This window comes from Gorilla gorilla, chromosome 2 (assembly GCF_029281585.2).
Source record: "Gorilla gorilla gorilla isolate KB3781 chromosome 2, NHGRI_mGorGor1-v2.1_pri, whole genome shotgun sequence".
Lineage (NCBI taxonomy): Eukaryota > Metazoa > Chordata > Mammalia > Primates > Hominidae > Gorilla > Gorilla gorilla.
Genome location: NC_086017.1, coordinates 126,526,958 through 126,546,841, shown reverse-complemented (window position 1 = coordinate 126,546,841; position 19,884 = coordinate 126,526,958). Strand labels below are relative to the sequence as shown.

The 19,884-nt window shown below is 39.9% G+C and overlaps 1 protein-coding gene across 2 annotated transcripts in view; it reads right to left on the bottom strand.

Moving 5' to 3' along the window:
- The window catches only part of GAP43 (growth associated protein 43), a 97,114-nt gene that overhangs the window by 57,075 nt on the left and 20,155 nt on the right, over positions 1-19,884 (bottom strand). The gene's annotated exons all lie outside the window — the stretch shown is intronic.

Below are 19,884 nucleotides of genomic sequence, written 5' to 3'. Positions count from 1 at the left end.
GGAAACCAGGCAAGCAAATTTTACAACTCTTGAATTAATTCCTATGAACCTGCATTCAGGGATTAATAATAATCTAATCTTTGAATGAAAGAATTTGGCTAAATTGGGTAAAAATAGGGAGATATTGTCTAATTCTGCAGTCTTGAGGTCAATGAAAATAACTTTCTACTTGACATATACACCACTATGAGACATGCCACAACCCTCTCATAAGTGATGTCACATGGCCCAAAGGGATGTACAGAGCACCAAATTAGTGAAACTCCAACAATGGGGAGCTTTACAGATGTGTTGCTGCATAAAAAGTCCTGGAGACTCTCCTGAGTTCAAGAGGTGATGTCACCACTCTTACCAGGATTCTGATTTACTTCTCAGAAACCAAGAATTCCCCATATTACTGTATCAGCTCAGAATTATACCCAAGACTAGGAATAAATGATTCCCAGAAAAATCCAGTAGCCAACTCTCCCTGTGGTTTGCAATTTGACAGTTACTAGGTAGAAAATTCCCTAATTTCTCCCCAAGCCAAATTTGCAATTCAAAGTCATATCAAAACCCGGTAAGCTGAACAAACCAAAGTTGCCTGATACCTCTGCAGCCTCTGGTAAATGAGTATGCATCTGTGTGACTATGCCATGATATGGAAGATATGGAAGCACCCAAGAAACATACAACAGAAGGTTTAAATCACTGCAGAGAATCAAGGCAATAACAGAAGTAGCTGGTGGCGATAGTGCAGTGGGTATGCAGGGAGGACCTAGACGAAGATTCTCCTTTTACCAAATGTCAGAAATTCTACCTAGAAGTACTATTCTCATATTTTAAGGTTTAAAACTGACAATAAAAGCTAACACTATAACATTCAATCTAAGAAGCTCTCTTCCTTAGTCTGTCTTCCACTCTGTGCAACGTATTTTATCAGAGTAAGCTAAAATAGAATTGTGGTTTCATTACAATACGCCCTTCCCCTTCCCCCCAACCCCCACCAAAAACAAACTTTAGACATTCCCATTGCTTATCAAGCTAAGAAAATATGCATTGCTTTGGCATTTGAGAAATTCATGAAATGATCCCTATCTTCCCACTTCTCTTGTGAGCACACCCTGTGGTTTGCAATTTGACAGCTCCCAGGTAAAAAAAAAAAGAAAAAAAAAAAAGCCCTAGTTTCTCCCCCAGCCAAACTTGCGATTCAAAGTCATATCGCTGGGCGCGGTGGCTCACACCTGTAATCCCAGCACTTTGGGAGTCTGAGGCGGGTGGATCACGAGGTCAGGAGATTGAGACCATCCTGGCTAACACAGTGAAACCCCATATCTACTAAAAATACAAAAAATTAGCCAGGCTTGGTGGCGGGTGCCTGTAGTCCCGGCTACTCGGGAGGCTGAGACAGGAGAACGGCGTGAACCCGGGAGGCAGAGCTTGCAGTGAACAGAGATCACGCCACTGCACTCCAGCCTGGGCGACAGAGCGAGATTCCTCTCAAAAAACCAAAAACAAACAAACAAACAAACAAAAACAAAGTCATATCAAAGCCCAGTGGGCTTGACAAACAAAAGCCAAGTCAAACCACCCTTTGGGTGACACTGAAGTTTGCCTGCCTTAGAAGAACCTCTGCCCAGTTATATCTTAGCAGCTTGCTCAACTCAGATGCTGCACAAAGGCACTTACAGCTAAATCTAGGCGTCACATGCAGAAGTGCAGGATAGAAGAGAGTGGTGAAAAAAAGCACAAAAAACTTGCTGGGTTCCAGTGGAAGGGCCAGACCAGTGAGCTAGCAGCATGCCAGCTGCACTCCCAGCTGCAAGGGAGTGCAATGAGCTGCAGCTGGGAGGACACTTGTGGAAGGAAAAACAGTTTTTTTTTTAACAATCTGAGTTGAGTAAATTGCTTATGTGTGAAAGAAACATTTTGTGGAACCAAGTTAAATGGTGCTAAGTCACTAGACAAAGGATCACACCCTCCAGCTCAAGACACCTGTCTCTAGGGACTATTTCTAACAATCTTAGATCTGGATGAAGACAAGGCAGTGAAAGCTATCCAGATTAGCTAAGGGAGCACAGTGACCTGGCAACAGAAACAAAAAGGGCTTCTTAAATCCCCAGGGCTGTTCCCTCAGCCAAGAAGGAAAGGCAAGGAGGACAGATGCTGTCTACAGCCTAGCCGTTCCACATGTGGACCAGCAACATCTGCACCACTAAGGGCAGTTTGGGCTGGCAATGCAGACTGTCACCCCGCCCAGGCCCACTGAACCAATATCTCCATTTTAACAAATCTTTTGCACATTCAGTGATGAAATATACTGGCCCACAACACTCAGACTAAACACACCCATTCTGAGAAATCTACAGTTCTTTTTGAATATCTCTTTAAATGAAAAGTTTCAGACAGTTTCAGAGGTGCCTCTATTATAAAATTCAGAGAAATAATTAGCAGCAAGAAGGCCAGGCCTGACATATCCCAACCTGACTCCAACTTTATGAAAGTCTCTTCACTTCTCTGGACCTGTTTCTTTGTCTGTACATTAAGGGAGTTGACTAGGAGATTTAAGACAAACATTCAAAGTGTAAGTTTGAATTGTGTGCAAATGTATATATGTTCTGTTTCCCTATTTCTCTAGAAAAGAAACATCTAAGAAGTTATCTGTGATCTTATTCTAGTATCTGGAATGGTATTTATAGGTATATAATTATAGGTATATAATTACTGGAAATTTTGGAATATGTATACAACATGAGGATCTCCAAACTGAGAGAGCACCAAACTTCTCCGCTGGCCAGCCTCCCATGTGGCAAGACCCTTGACTCTGTACAGTTGAGGATGACTTGACCTGCATGCCTCTATGAACTGTTAAATAAACCACCTCAACAGGAAAGCAGACATCATCCTTTAGGCATCTAATTCCTACCCTCTCAGAATGCAGTAACAAACCCTTCATGATTCAGCAAAAAGCTAAACATTCCCCCAAAGCCTCTGCGATGAAAAAAGTGAAAGATTCTAAAGAAATGCCTCCCTTCACAAGTTTTAAAGCCAAGTTTTTAGCTGTGTTGAAAATCTGAATGGAACTCACTGTCCTAGTTGCGGGGGAGGGGGCTGCTAAAAATAAATAAATAAGATATGCGAATCACTGTTATCCTCTACCACAGTTGGCTTCAACCTATTTAAAAAGAAAAAGAGGTCAGAAAACAGAGAGGGAAGGTTCTAACCCTCATGAGCTTCCTACACTCATCACTGGCAGATGCAGTATTGTCTCTCTACAGCTCGTCTACCCTCGTTGGTCCCTTCAGTCATCAGCTTTTAGGGATGGGGACCCATTCTGACCCTAAGAAGCTTGCTGCCTGACACCTTGCCCCTCTTCCCTTTTCTCTAATATTTTATTTTAATTTTTGGCTCTCCTTTCATGTGGACCTGAAGCCACTTACAGCCTGTGACAAAGCCCATCACATCGTAGTGTTTAATGTTCATTCACATTATTGAATGAATGAACAAATGCATGCTGGTGCCATGTGTTTCCAAGCGAAGAGGAAATCTCACACCAAGTCTAAATTTGGCCACGTCTACAATCATCTCACTTCTTTCCACCTGCTTCGTTTACCCTCCCCCCTCGAAAAAGAAACTTGTGTGCAATTGTCTATAGAACCTGCATTTCATAGTGAGAAATGGAAAGTTCAAATGAAAAAGCCTAGAAAACTTTTTAAAAATAGTAATAATCATGAAGAGCCATTGTTTTCCAAATGGAGTCTCTGGCTTTCACTCCTCAGCTGTTTGTTCCTTCCTGTGCTGTCTTCTAAAGACACAGCATTGCTGTTTAGTTTCCAAAGGTCCGCTTTTGCTGACAAAGAAACCTTCCTGCCGGCCGCTCTCCCACTACCCTGGCCCTGTTAGAGAAAGAGGCGCAAACAGCCCGAAGAATGCTAAAGTGCTTTTTGCCGCCTCCAAGCAAGGAAAAAGTGGGCGGGACAAGAAGGTTACTTCCAATTGACCCAGCTTTCTCTCCTCTTCCCCACCCGCTGCTTAACCTTGGCTGACCCAGGGCTGCTCAGTCCCCGGAAGCAGGCTGCGGTTGCTGCTGCGGGTGGCAGCTGAAGGCGAGCGGGCCAAGAAGGGCGAAGGAGAGAGCCCGGCGCATCGCCCCTGGGTGCCCTCCTCCCGCGGAGAGACCTGGGGCCCCGGGCTGACGCTTTTGTTCTCCGAGCCCCTGAAAGAAGCAATTATCTCCCAAACAAGAGATTGTGGAGATTCGTTAAAATGAAAGCGAACTCCCGGGTGTTCGGGGAGCAAGAGGCCTCCCCGGAGGTCTGCGGAGTTGGAGGAGGAGCCCTGCGGACCCCAAGCGCCGTGTCGCTGCCTCTGGGGGGCTCTCCGTGCAGCGGGCGGAGGCCGCGCCACGCCCTGCGGTCCCCAGGGTCTCAGCGGCTGAGGCCACGCCCGCAGCACGGCTGCGAGCCCGCGCGGTGGGGGCGCAGAGAGCCGGTGACTGACGGCAGCCGGGGAGAAACAAAGAGATGAGATCACACTGCAGAGCCGCCGAGGGAACGCCTAAAGAAGGCAGAAAATGAGACGCGAAAAGGGCCTCATGGAGTCAGAACGCAGAAGGTGGGGTAGGAAGGCCAAGGCAGAGAAACGAAGCCCTGACTTGGAGAAGGGAAACCAGGCAGTTTGTAAGCCCAAGAGTAAGAAGCAAAGTGGGGAGAAGGAAGACAAGCCAGAACCAGCCCTACCTAGGAAAAAAAAAACCAAAAAAGTTTGCTTCAACACTCTCCTCTCCTCTGCTGCCCGTCACGTTCTCTAAACTCCCATGATTTGTGTCAGTTCTTTACATCGTATTTTGTTTTGTTTGAGTCTGGGGTCTAAGGATGGGCTTCAGAGTATCCCTGAAGTAGTGTGCAGTATGTTTGGTTTATATGATTATTTCAGTGTTGAATGCTCATAGCTTTTTTATATGTCGAAGGTATGTAATACCCCGAAGAAGGTTAACTGTTTCTAGGCAGCACCATTGTGGAAAAGAAAAAACAAATAGAAAACAGCTAACATGGAAATGTTACCAGGGATGAGGAATTTAGTAATACCTTGTCTCTTTGGTTAATCAGATTAATACCAGTTATCTAATCAAAATAAACATTTTTGGCTGGGTACGGCGGCTCACGTCTGTAATCCCAGAACTTTGGGAGGCAGAGGTGGGGAGGATTGCTTGAGCTCAGGAGTTCGAGGCTAGCCTGGACAACATAAGGCAATTGTGTCTACAAAATATATTATTTCATATATTATTAATATATGTTATATTGGTTTTGCCTGGGGCTCCTTGAGGCAAGTCACCAAAGGAGCAAGGCCAAATCTCATTACATAAGATTATTAACTAGAAAAGACTAATTTGTTCTAGGGCCATACTTGTACCTGATAGCTTCTCACCCAACTGTAAGTTGATTAAGGGCAGTGACCTTATCTGGTTTGTCATTTTAACAGCAGCTCCTAGCATAGTCCGTGGGACTTAGTAGGTAATGAAAAAATATTTGCCAAAGAAATTAATGAATTAACAAGTGAAAGATAGTCTTCTCCCCATCTCCCCATAAACTGAGGCCCGGGATCAGTTTCACCATCTGGTGGTAACTATGGGTAGTTGAACAAAATCTCACCCAGTGTTCCTTTCTTCGGCCTGGGGGTGAACACACACCCAAGCAGTCTTTCTCCTTAGACCTAAGCAACTCACCTCTCCTACACTTCCACTTTAGCTCATCACTTGCTCACATAAGCCACTCATTTCCTCTTTTATTCTCTTTTTATCTGTTTTCTCTTTGCCCTCTCCCCACATGATGTTTCTTCCAACCTTTGCCCATCATAAGAAATCATTTTATCCATCCCTCCTTTCATTTATCTTGAGACTCTCATTATGACACAAAAGTAACTAATACAAAAGAGTTTTGCTATAATTTTCATTCTCAGTACTGTTGGGGGTGGGCTACCATAATACTTGTAGACTAGAAAAGGGAAATTATATCTATACACAAATATGTGTGTATATAGTTTTTTATATATTTGCATTTTTAATGAAATTATATATGAGGAAATGGTTCTATTACACTCCAAAGCCCAGTAACATTATTTTCTTCTATGTTTCCATTGCAAACATATAGAATTTCAGTTACATTTTGGATCAACCTGAGTTTTACAGACAGGTCTGGAAATTTTAGGTTATTTCTGTGGGGAAAGCCTTTTATGTCTCAAGTTTAACAATTTCTTGTTGAAATACAATCCATTTTTTACTAGGAAATTGCTTGCTTTTCTAAGAAACTTCTCTAAGGGGCTGTTTCACTGATACACTTTTACTTTCTGAGAACGATGGAAAGATAACATTTCTATTATTACAAAATCGAACTTTAGGTAGATTACATCATTTTCTCCCAAACAAATTTCAGATTAGCAGAAAAAGTCCTCTTTTACCTAGATCAGGGATTCCCCACCCTCAGTATATGTATTTACACCAAAGAGGCTTGTTTAAATCCAATTCATAGGTTCAACTTTCAGAGATGCTGATTGAGGGAGCCTAGTATAAAGAGCCCAAACTGCATGTTAGTAAATATGCTAGTGGGCTGCATCTATGGTCCTTAGACCTGAACCACAGTCCTGATTGGAAACAGCTTCCTTGATTTTATATTAAACAATTCAGAATTTTCTATTTCTACCCCATTACCTCTTTACTTTCAAGTCAAGTGGATACCCAGCAGCCGCTGTCCCACACAAATGACCAAGAATCACTATTCTAAATTCCAGCATGCATAGACCCACTGAACATAAGACACAAGGCCTAGAAGAGACCATCACACCATGACATTTCATAGCCCTTGAAACTGAGACCAAGAGAGTGAGTCAGTAGAGCCCCAGATAGAGCTGGGGCTACCTCATCACCCCCTGTGTTTTTGTTTATGTCCCCAGGGCACAGAGTATGAGAAGGGTGAATTTTGGACAAAGTAGATAACTGAATTAGATCATTAGTGTCAAAGGCATGCTTTGACCTAAGGCATGTGGCAGGCCTCAATTTATTATCCTTCCATCCCAGGCCTGAAAAATCCAGATTAACAGACTAGACTGTTCCTGTTGTATTTCAGTCATTCTAACATGCTTTGATCCTCCTGGGTAGTTCGTGTGGAATTATAGAAGCATAGCTTGAAAGAAATAGTTTATACTTTTCTGTCCCAGAAGCAAAATGCCCCAGTTTTGTATAATGTCATTGAATATTATAGTATTCAATGAAAATGCAAATTAACTTTCAGTGTTTTATCACATTTACTAAGTTACGAAATATATATTGGTCTTATGCAAAGTTTTGGTACATGTGAAGGTACTGATAGCCCCAGTTCAGGAGAAATCCCATCCTTCAGGCAGACACTAGATCCCTGTATATAATATTCTACACATACTATTTGACATGATTTAAGAGAATTTTGCAGAGAGAAGATAGTGAAGCTTATAGTGATATGAATATTTGTAATAACAGACCTGTTCAATAGCTATTCTAATACAATAAGCTGACTTTAGTGTTGTGTTTTAATTTTTAGGGATAATACTGATTACCATATAGTCACATAAATATATATCCTGGGGAAAAGCAAGTATCTACAACAAAATAAATTCATTAGCAGAAAGGATTTCATCTAATTCTTGTGTCCAAGGTAACATTGGCTTTTTAAATAAGGAACCATTGACTCTAGTTTCAGGAACCTGATCCCTGCCAGACCCTTCAGCAATGAGTTTAGAAATATTCTGGTGTTCACAGATTGAAAATTTGACCACCTTGATGCAACCTGGCCTCACTAAAGTTTAGTCTATACCTAAGTTACACAGATCTCAGAGGTGTGTGGGGCATGAGAAGTTTCCTAATCCTACCCTCTACTCATACATATTTCTTGCCTGGAAAACTTTATAATCAAAGATTTATTACTACTTTCTTTAGATGTGGAGATTTGCCCAGTATCACTAGAAATTTTTAAATATACCAAACCATCTGAATCATTTCCTAGGTGTCTCTGGACTTCCCTGCTAGATGCCCCCCGTGAATTTCCATATTCTTTAAAAATCACCTCACTCAGTAATAGACACTAATGAGACCTCTTCACAGAATGTTACAGCTGCACTGTACTGTGTACATTTCTGGAAAATGGACTTGGTATTATTTTCCCCCAAGAAACCACCAATTTACACATCTGTTCTTTGCAGCAGTGGATATAATTATCATGATGCTGTTTATAGGAACATGACCCTCTGAAGGGGCACTGGCTAAATATCTGTAAACAGGGATAAACATACTGTGTTTCTTTCTCAAGCAATTTGAGTAATTTTTGCTGGAGGAGAAACGAAAGCCATCTTTTGTCCAGCCAACGTTTGGCAGGATTCGCCTTTCTGAAAGTGTGACTGTGTGTGATTCGTTGTGCCCCAGGAAGGCAGATTTACTGAAGCACTCTTCTGACTCAGGAACATAGTGTTCAATTAAAACAGAGCTTTTAAAAAAAGACTGCTAAGAAAGGTGAGCTGAAGTAGCATTGGGTCTGCTCATCTTTTCCTCAGATCTTCCTGGGATGAGCTGGGGTCTTCAGTAAGGACTATTTGTATTTTCTAAGTATCTTTTTCCAGAGAAGAACTTTTCAGATAAACTCTCCTCCTTTGCTGTTTCATCTACTGGATAAGTGGACAAGTGTGTGACTTGCTTAAGTTTATATTGAAATTGAGTAGAATAGTCAATATTTGAATCACTTGGTACTTCATTCTGAGCACCAGGCAATTCTGTTTTATATATATTGTGGCCAACTTATAAATTAAAGTGAAAACAATTGAAATATGGATGTATTTTTTACACCACAGCAGAAAACTTCAAATCTGTGAGAGTCAATTGAGTTGAATTTTTCAGCCTTGACAAAGGCAGAATCATCCAATCACAGAAGGAATGTGTAAATGCCTATAGACAATGGATTTGGTGTTGGGGGAGTGGAAAGGGGAGATGTGGAGACCAATATTTGCTCTCTACTCTTGATCCATGTATTGTAGAAAATGTTCATTAGGGCTAATTTTTTTTTTTAATTTCAGATGTAAAATATCTGAAAAGTGATACATGAATCTATCTTTCATAGGAAAATTCATTAAACATGAACAAGGCAAAGTGTTATTTTTAATATAATAGCAATACCTATATTTGGATGGCATTACTCAAACTCTAGGGCCAGTGCAGAGTGAGGACTTCAGAGATAAGGCCCAGAGGCAAGATTAGAAAACCTAACATACAACCAGGATTAAGAAGCAGGTGGCATGTCTCTAAACAAGGGATTTGAACTAGATGGTCAAGTCTTTTTCAACTCATTAATTCTAAGAATCTGTAAACTTAGTCTTGGAAGAAATAAAAGTTTTAGGAGGCGCAGGTTACCCTTGGTGAAATAGTGGTATTTCACCCCGCCACACAAAGTAGGGGCAGACACCATTCTTCAAAAACTTTTTCTAGTCTCCTTTGACATTGGAAAAATTACCTTTTTATTTATTTTATTTTATTTTTAAGACAGAGTCTCACTCTGTCGCCCAGGCTGGAGTGCAGTGGCAAGATCTCAACTCACTGCACCCTCCGCCTCCTAGGTTCAAGTGATTCTTGTGCTTCAGCTTCCCAAGTAGCTGGGATTACAGGCACGCACCGCCACACCCGGCTAATTTTTTTGTAATTTTAGTAGAGACAGGGTTTCACCATGTTGGCAAAGCTGGTCTTGAACTCCTGACTTCAAGTTATCTGTCCCCCTCAGCCTCCCAAAGTGCTGGGATTACAGGTATGAGCCACCGCACCTAGCCCAGTACCTCATATTTTGGGCAAAAAAGACAAAAATTTATATGCCCTGTTGTCAGTATTCTCCCAGATGAGGTAGAGAAACCCAGTCTTGAAGTTTTAGCTCTGCCTTCCCTCTCATTTGAGTGTCTGCTTAGTCTAACCTAACTAGATCCTTCAACTTGCCTCATAATTTCTTTGGCTGGTAACTTCCTCTTTCAGAAGTTCTGAATAGCAGAACACATTCAGTTGCAGAGGTATATAAAATTGTACGGAATCCACTGTTAATAAGTTACAGAAATTCTCCTGTCAGTACATTTAGTAGCTACTATTTTGTCTCAAGACGGTGGTCTGAACCAAAATTACACTTCATATCTATTCATTTTCATCAAAATCTGTCAACCCTTTAAAAAATTACCACAGAGAGAAGTATATGCAAAATATTAGGAACTTAGGTGAAACGTCTTAATAAAAATCATTTATTGAACACTGCATAGGAGGCTGGGTGCAAAGGCTCATGCCTGTAGTCCCAGTGCTTTGTGAGGCTGGGGTGGGAGGATCACTTGAACTTAGGAGTTTGAGACCAGCCTGGGCAAGAGCGAGAACCTGTCTCTACAAAAAAGTTTTTAAAAATTAGCTGGGCATGGTGGCACATGCCTGTAGTCTCAGTCACTTGGGAAGCTGAAGTGGGAGAATTGTTTGATCCCAGAAGTTGAGGGTGCGGTGAGTTATGATGGTGCCACCACTGCACTTAAGCCTGGACAACAGAGCAAGACTCAACAGAGCAAGACTCTATCACAAAAAAAAAAAAAAAAAAAAAAGAATGCTGGATAAGAATCATCAGGAATACAGGAATATAGAGATGTAGAAAATACAACTCTTTCCCTCAAAATAATTACTGTTTAAATATGGTAACAACAAATGAAAGAATTAAATAAATAATACAAAAGATAATATCTTCAGAATTAAATGAGCGGTACAGTTTATTTGTGGAGAATTCAAAGGGAAAGATGGATTTTGGGGAAAGGTGATGGACTCAGTTTCAATGGTAAATGTTTGGAAGGAACTAGACACCCAGTAAGCAACTAGAAGCATCTTAGTACAGGAAATATACACTTGAGTGTCTTTTATGAGAAGGTGATAGTTGAAGCTATGAAGGTGGAAGAAAATTCTAATTAAGAGAATTAAAAATAAAAGATCAGAAAAACTAAGATCATGTTTTTGTATCACCTCTATCTAGAAGACAGAGGAGAAAGTAAAACCAGCTTAGAGGAGGAGAGTAACAATTGAAGAGGGCCAGAACAGGGGCCAAGAATAGAGAGGATCCTAAGAAGTGTTCAGCACAGTCAATGCGAAAATGTTAAGTGAAGGCTGAGAAAGGTCTTTGCAAATATAAATTACAAGGCCACTAAGGACCTCAGGGAAAGCAATTTTAGAACAGTGGGGGAGGGAGGGAAGAACAGATTACATGTGTTTAAGAAAAGCACGGGCCAGATAAAAATGGAGGAAATTACTATATTCTTTTGAGGTGTTTATCAGAAAAAGGAAATAGAGAAACTACAACCTTCTGCTTCTGCGTTGGTAAATAAAATGGAATGCAGCAAGAGAAAAGAAAAATATAGAAATGTACATATGAACTGAGTTTAGGATAGATTTTTTCTCTTGATGCCGAGGTTAGGCATCCAATGAGGGTTCAAAGTTGACTCCCTCTCATCTAGATAACTGGCAGTAAAATTTATCTTGCCAAATGAACACAAAAATTCATGCAACAAATTAAAAACAAATGATATACTTTTCAAACACTAACTTAACTTTTCAAACAACAGGTCTTCCGTATGTGCAGAGTGTGCATGGATGTGTGTGTGTGAGAGAAAGAGGGAGAGAGACTTGACTTCATTTAGCAAGAAACTCATAATGTTGCAGAACCCTGCCTCCAGTGACCATGCTTCATTTACTGAGGGCCTGTTGGCATATGGGTTCCAAATAATAAAAGGTTTCTCAGTGTGACAGAATTGGATTTTACTTTCTTTATTATTATTATTATTATTATTTTTTAATGTTTTTTGCAAACATGTTTCCAGGTAAGATTTCCAAGGACATCAGTACTGAGTGAAAAATAATCCTTTACAATCAATATGAATGAATACACTAACAAGTACATCATTTAGACCTCCATGCTTATTTGGCAATTCCAGTTATGAAAAAGGTACATAAATAATACAAACAATTGGCTTGACATGTGGCCAAACTATTATTTTTTTTTCCAGACAGGGTGTCTTCCAGAGTGGAGTGCAATGGTACAATCACAGCTCACTGTGGCCTCCATCTCCTGGGTTTAAACAATCCTCCCACCTCAGCCTCCCAAGTAGCTGGGACTACAGAGGCATGCCACAATGCCCAGCTAATTTTTTTATTTTTATTTTTTTGTAGAGACAAGGTCTCGCTATTGAGGCTGGTATGGAACTCCTGGGCTCAAAAAAATTCTCCCACCTTGGCCTTCCAAAGTGCTGAGATTACAGGCATGAGCCACCATGCCTGACCAGATTTTACTTTCCTCCACACACTTTTTCCTTCCCCTTTAATTTTTAGAAGGAGTAAGACTAGAGTAAGAAAAGACTAGAGTATGATTTTAAAAGACTAGAGTATGATTTTAAAAATTATAGTTATATATCAAAGTTATGCTATTAGAGATGGTTAGGTTAGCAAGAAAGCACCTGTGGATCTTCCACATGTGCAGATTCTAGTGCTGAGTCTCTAGAGTAGAGCTCAGTGCAATGCCATAAGAACCATAAAGATCTAATGTCCCACTTCAAGTCAAGGATGGAAGTGGGACTGGGGAGAAGGAGGAACAGAGAAATAGGAGATGGTATGGGAGGGAAAGAGAAAAGAAAGGGGGCTCACAGAGAGAGGGGGATCCCAGATGGCTACCCGAAATAAACTCTTAATGGACTGAAAGGTAATTCAGTAGAAAAAATACATAGTTTACATTCTTCTGAAACTTCATGTGTGCACATAATCAGTACTGAGGTTTTCTTTTGGGTTGTGGATATACTATAATGCCCTCGCTGATATTTTGGACCTAACCAAGAGCTTACGCCGGTGTATGCTGGGATGAGTTGCACTCTTTACCATAGAAATACACCCAGTGAAGGGAGCCCTGTGAGGGATGTGAAGAGAAAAATAACCACAGGATGAGAGACAATGTAGCTTCCTGCTAGGTTCCTAAATTAGTCAGTGTTTTCAAGATGGGTCCACCTCCAACAAGGCACTCACTCCTGGACGTTTGCAAGCATCATAATCATCTGAGGAGCTTGTGAATGAAGTGTCTCCTCCAGAGATCATTTTAAAAACCTTCTCCAGGTGACACTATGTCAGGTGATCCATAGAACACTTGGGAAAATGCTGTCTAATTCATTCCTGTCAGTTAGTAAACTCCCCTGAAGGTTTTTCTTTCCCATTTTTACTCTGAACAGCCAGCCAAAGTTCTTCACTGAGGGAAAAAAAAGGGGAGGGTTTCAGGGTTTCAGGATTTTCTTTTCTTTTTTTTTTCTTTTTTTCTTTCTTTCTTTTTTTTTTTTTTTTAGAGACAGGGTCTCACTATATTGCTCAGACTGGTCTTGAACTCCTGGCCTCAAGCAATTCTCCTGCTTCACCCTACTGAGTAGCTGGGATTAAAGGTGGGAATCATCACATGCAGCATCAAAATTCAGGATTTTGACAAGATCCCCTGAATATAAACCATCCCATTTCGATACATTTCTTGTCCTCTTCTTTTTCCTTTCTGTTTCAAAGCTGTATCATTTCTCCATAAGGAACCCTGCTGAGATCTAAACATTTGAACTTATCCTTTCTTTACTGTCACATTGATTTCTTCTGTTACCCTTTCAGTCTTCCCTTCTCTATTATTCCCTCTACTTTAAAACAGGTTTCTCCCTACCTTGAAAAATAGCACCTTTTTATTACAATCTCATTTCTCTTTCTCCATTCGACACTGTTATGGTTTGAATGTTTGTGTCTTTTCAAAATTCAAGTTGAAACTTAATCCCTAATGCAATAGTATTAAGAGGTGGGGCCTTTCGGAGGTGATTAGGTCAAGAGGTCTCAGAAAATGTCCTCATAAAAAGGCTTGAGAAAGTGAATTTATTCCTTGTTGCCCTTCTGCCATGTGAGGATGCAACAGTAAAGCACCATCTTGGAGACAGAGACCAGGCCTTTACTAGACACCAAACCTGTTGGTGCCTGGATCAGCGTACAGAACTGTGAGAAATAAATTTCTGTTACTAATAACCAATCTGTGATTTTTTTTTGTAGCAGCAGGAATTGACTGAGAGGAATACCAAATTTCTAGATTTGTGGTCTATGCCAGTTATCTGTATTTCTTCTACTTCAATCTTCTTCTAAGCCTTTAAACTCTGGCTTTCATCCTCACTACTCAACTAAACTACCCACTCGGAGATTATCAATGGTCTCTTTATTCCTATATTCAATGGTCTATTCTCCATTGTCATCCTTCTTAATCACTCTGATTTAATAGTACTGACCATTTATTTTAGAGCTTTCTTTTTGTTGGCTTCCCTGATCCCATATGCTTTTACTAACTGCTCTTTCTTTTTCTCTGAATGAAGTATCTTCTGCCATTGAAGGGTGAGTAAGCCCTTCTCTTAGCTCTTTTCTTTCTAACCCTTCCTCAACTAATGCCACGAAGATGAATAAGCTCTCAATCAGCCTTTGAGTCATGTGCCCCCTGTACCCTCTGCCTCCACTTCTGGACCTTCAATTAGTGATTTCTTTCTGGATGTTTTCCTCATGCTGGCCATGCTGGAAATAAAAATCATTGTCTTCCTCACCAAATCAGTTCTTCCTTTTATCAGTTCTGCCAATAGCCCATCCATTCCAGTAAATCTAAGCTAGAAATCTTATAATCATATTTATTTCTCCACACATCATAGGGCAAGTTAGGGGGATTCTCCTGGCTTATAGGGTGCAGTGGGTTTGAAATAGGACAATGGAGTTCAGTGCTGAAGATGGTGTCCAAAGCTAGAGAACAGAGCAGGAGAAACAGCCCAGTGGACAGAGGAGTCCCAGTCTCAGAGGCGAGGACAGCATATCAGATAGGGTCTACCTGAAGGAGTCAGAAGCAGAAAAGAAGGTTGAGGTATACAGCCAGCAGTCCAAGAATTAGGGAAATAAAAATGGAATGCAAGTAGATCTGCAGAAGGGCCCACAGTATTGCATAAAAGAAGGACTACTTCCATGACGAGCCTTGTCACACTGTCATACAGCCTAGACTACAAAACAACTGGTTAGCCAAATTGAAAGGATCATGGACTACATGTATTGGCAGAGACTTTTCTTCATGTGTCATAGGCACTGAAAATGACCCATTTTTCTTCAAAAAGTCTGCAATTCATTTTACATTTAAATTTCAATTATGAACACTCTAGTCCATGGTTTTATTTTCTCTTCTATATACGTGTTTCAAATAATAACCTCTTAACTTGCTTCCTGCCTCCAGTCTTCCATGCAATCCTGCATGCATAAGTGCCATAAATGCTTTTTACATCACTTTGCTCCCCTAGCCAAAAGCTGCTAATGGCACAAAGTTCTTGCCCTATCAGGCCGTTTTTGTTTTGTTTTGTTTTGTTTTGTTTTGTTTTGTTTTTGTTTTTGTTTTTGTTTTTTTTGGCTATGGTTTATCTTACAGGCTCATTTTCCCTCCCCCCTAATTCTTACCATCAAACACTCTCCACTATTTTTTAGGATGGTCCCCTCAAGGCTCCATGACCATGCCCCATGTTATCCCACTTCTCTGGAATGCCTTCTACTCTCCCTTCATACTGGGCACTCTCCTAGTTTTTTCCCTCTTTAAAGCTTTCAGTTTCCCTTGCCTCCTCCTGTGAGTCCTGAGCTCTTATAGTACTTGTATATTTTAATTACAAACTGCCTTGTTTTGTTATTTTTGTGAGTGTTATTCCTTAATTTGTACATATTTCTTAAATATCAACCTTCTTTCTTCTCTGTTTTAGTTCCCACTGCTATTAAAAAACAAAATAAACATAAACTGGTTAACTGTAGTTAACAAGAGAAATTTATTTCTCACCATTCCAGAGGATGGGAAGTCCAAGATCAAAGTGCTGGCAGATTTGGTGTCTAGTGAGGGCCTGCCTTCTGTATAATAGACCGAGCCTTCTCACGTTCTCACATGGCAGAAGGGTCACGGAAGCTCTATGGGGTCTCTTTAAAAGGGCACTAATCCCATTCATGAGGGCTTCACTCTCATGACCTAATCACCTTCCAAAGGCCCCACCTCCTAATACTATCTCAGTGATAGTAATCCCAGATGTAATCCTCAGATGAGGATTTCAACAGAGGAAATGTGAGGGGAACTAACATTCAAATCATAGCACCCTCCTTGTTGGTGGGGTTTGTATCCCTCTGCCCCCATCACAATGTCCCATACTACCTCTAATAGACTTTGGTTCATTGTAGGGGTTCAGGAAATACATGTTGGTTGTTCAGTTTCCTGAAAAGAGATACTTAATATATAAAGTGGAGTGAGAAGAGGGTTTCTGACACATCTTTTATATTAAGACTCATTTGCAATATGGTACCAAATCACAAATGAGTCTTAATAGAGAGGTCTCTTGTGGTTGGGGTCCATTCTAATTATGTCTTCTCCATAAGAAATGACAATCTACTAACTTAGAGCACTGTAAATATTTCTGAGGGTTTATATTTAATTCAAGATATCCGAAGGGCTTTCCCTCTTTTGTCTCAGGTTACTTCTGCTTTCCTCTATTTCTTCAGTATGATTTGAAGTTCTCTCTCTTTTTCTCTTTCATTAGAGCCCTTCTGAACCCCCACCTATCCTGTTAGGCAATATTGCCTATTAGGCAATTATCCCTGAATCCTTGCCACATCAACAAGATGAACTGTGCAAAGTTTAAATGCTATAATCTTGAGGTCTTATTCTTCAGCTACTATCCTTGACCAAAAGGCACTGGTTAATTGAGCCTTTCTGGGATCCAATAAATAGAAAAAAATTTCTAGCACAGTAGTAATTAGTTGTATAAGCAAAGCAAACCTAGGAAATGACAGCTTTGGAAGTTTCCACTGTGCATATAAACAGTTGGCATAGGCAGAGTTGCTTGCAGGAAAAAAAATCTTTATAGGTCACAAATGTTGGACAGATTGGTGGCCTAGGCCAGACAATCTGTTTATCTAAGGCTGACTTACCCTTGGCACTGAGTTTCTGGATCCTGACAGTGAAAGAATAATAGGAGATTCTTAGATCATGGTTTAAGAATAATCTTGGCAAGAGGCATAATCCAATATGGTTTAGTTATAGGAGTATATTTTAAATTTTAAAACTTAGTCCAACACTTAATTTTTTAAAATTATTACTAAATCAAAGTTCCAATAAGTGACAATTGACCATTATCTTAAACCCAAACTAGAAATCTAAAAAATCCCTAAAATTCCGGAGTTAAGAGTTTTGTGTCTGCATATGTTTGCATGCTACTTTACTTTTTATTTTGTGAGACCTTGAAATGCCTTACATCTTGCCACAGCCAATGATGAAAAGCCTTAAGAAATATTTTTCTGGGGATATTTCTAAGCATTTTACAAATATAGTTATTTCATTTTAACTCTTAAGATTTATTCCAATGCTTGATTTGTGTATGCAAACAAAACTAAACTGAGTTAAGTTTTCATTCAATAAAAAGAAAGAGTGTTCTAAAATATATTAAGGGGTTTGGGGACTTTTAAATCATTTTTGGGTTTTTTTCCACCAAGATACTAGTATTTACTAGGTTACAAATATGAAATTTTAGTATTTTGCTTCCATCTCTGGATAAGCATAGAGAATGACCAGGTACAATGAAGTTTGACAGAAGCCAAAACAAGAAGATAAGGTGAAAGAGTTCACTAAGTTAACTGTTCAGCACTTCCACTCTGATCCTTCTTTGGTCTCTACATCTGACTTTTTGAATAATGAGGGGTAAAGAAGAGTTGGTTGGGCCTCACTACTTTAAGTGAAGGCTAATTTGCTTTTACTCACTTGAGGAGTGTTGTATTAAATGAGTAGCATCAACACAAAAAATATTGGAGATACTGCACCAAAGCCTGAACTCCAACCTAGCAAGGATGTCACGGAAAATAATTAATGAATCCTGTAAAGGGAATAGACATATCTGATTCATATATTTACCCTATATCCTTTAATTTATAGTGGGACTAAATAAAGATTTCCTAATGAATAAATGAATAACTCATAGATAAGATGCCTTCTAAATTTCTTCTAACTCTTGAGATACCGTGAAAGCAATAGATGATCTATTGATAAACAAAAATGATATAGGGGCCAACAATACATACACTTTAAAGTTGTTTCTCCCTGGAGAAAGATAAAAGATTGAATAGCTTCTTTAGGCTCCCTGCCTCAACAAGACTGTTAGATGGATTCAGACATGCTGAAGTTACCTTACACTAGCAGAGCTATGACCTCACTTCTATCTGGAATAAAACCTCTGATGATCCAGCTTTGAGAATGCCAGGGGCATTGGGTTTTGATTTGAGATCAGGTTATAACCACAGAACCCAGTGTCTGACATTGTGCCACTTGCCATTACATATTTTATCCTTCAATTCCCACAAATGAAATTTTCTTCTGGAATGTTTTCAGAGATTCATTTTTAAAAATTTCTCTATTTATAAATCACTGATGCTGAGAAAAGAAATATGCAGCATTTTAGCTACAACCACAACTATGTGGATTCACAGCATACTCAGTAACCATAAAGGATTTTTCTTTTTGCCTTGAAACTTAAATCTTTTCTAGAAGATCTTGCTATTTTTATCTTGGAATGTTTTTGCCATGTTGACTCTTTGAAGATTAACTGGGAATGGAAATAGGGTGTGGAATGGATGCTCTGTCTTATTCAGTGCTTAGAATGCTTCACGGTGACTGACTTATTGCTACAGGTTTGTTATCCTTTTATCAACCAGTGTTTGAACTCCTCCCACTCTCACCCATTCATCACCCTGATAGTCCTGTCCAAAAACTATCAGGTAAAATACAATAATCATTCAAAGCCACATGGTGCCAGTGGCAAAGCAAGCATTTCCCCTACAGTGCCTGCAATAAATAAATAAATAATACAGTTACACTTGACAATTTAATGAGTATAAATTTACCACAGCAGGACAATCCTCCCCAAATATTTAAACAATTAAAATATAAAAGGAGAAATAAATAGGCATTTTGTAGTGGTGAGCAGGACCAAATTCTTCTTTCATCACTCTTGGGAAATCCGCTGCATCACATACCTTAGACTGACAGCTAGGTTGAAAGAAATATATGGGTTACTGCTGGTTCAGATTAAGGAAAAGCAATCAGGAAGGAAGTGGAGGCAGGTGGAAATGGATGCATTAGCTGTAGCACGTGTTTAGCTTATTATTACTTCTGGATATAATTTAAGTGCATTCATATATTCATTCAATAAATATTTGTTGAGTACCTGATATGTACCAGGCACTGTACTAGGTTCCAGGAAATATAAGTCACCAAAAGAGTAATGGAGTTTACATACCACTGGTGACAGCAGATTGTAATAAGTGTCTTGAGTAGATACAAGGGCTGGAGAAAATAAAATGAAAGAGAACAGAAGGGGACAGATAAGGAGTGTTAGGGTGGGGTGCCATTTTACATAGGGTAATGAGAGAACTCCTTGATAAGATGTAAACAGGTGAGTTTGAGTAGAATCCTGAAGAGGTAAGGAAGCTACTCATGTGAATATGTTGCAACAAAGTATTTTAGGCAGACAGAACAGTGAGCGCAAATCTCCCAGGCTATTGCAATAATCCAGGTGAAAAATATTAGCAGCTTGCTCCTGATTTCTGACTACAGGGTTACATCAGTAAGATTTTTCAGTGCAAGCAATAGAACCTGAAATGGATTAGGATAATATCAGAGAGCTCACAGTATTAATGGCAAGGCTAGAGAAACAGGCTCAAAAATTAGGCAGCAACCAAGTGAAAGTGGACCCAGGAAACACAGTCAAGGCAAAACCACCAACTGATTAGAGCATGGG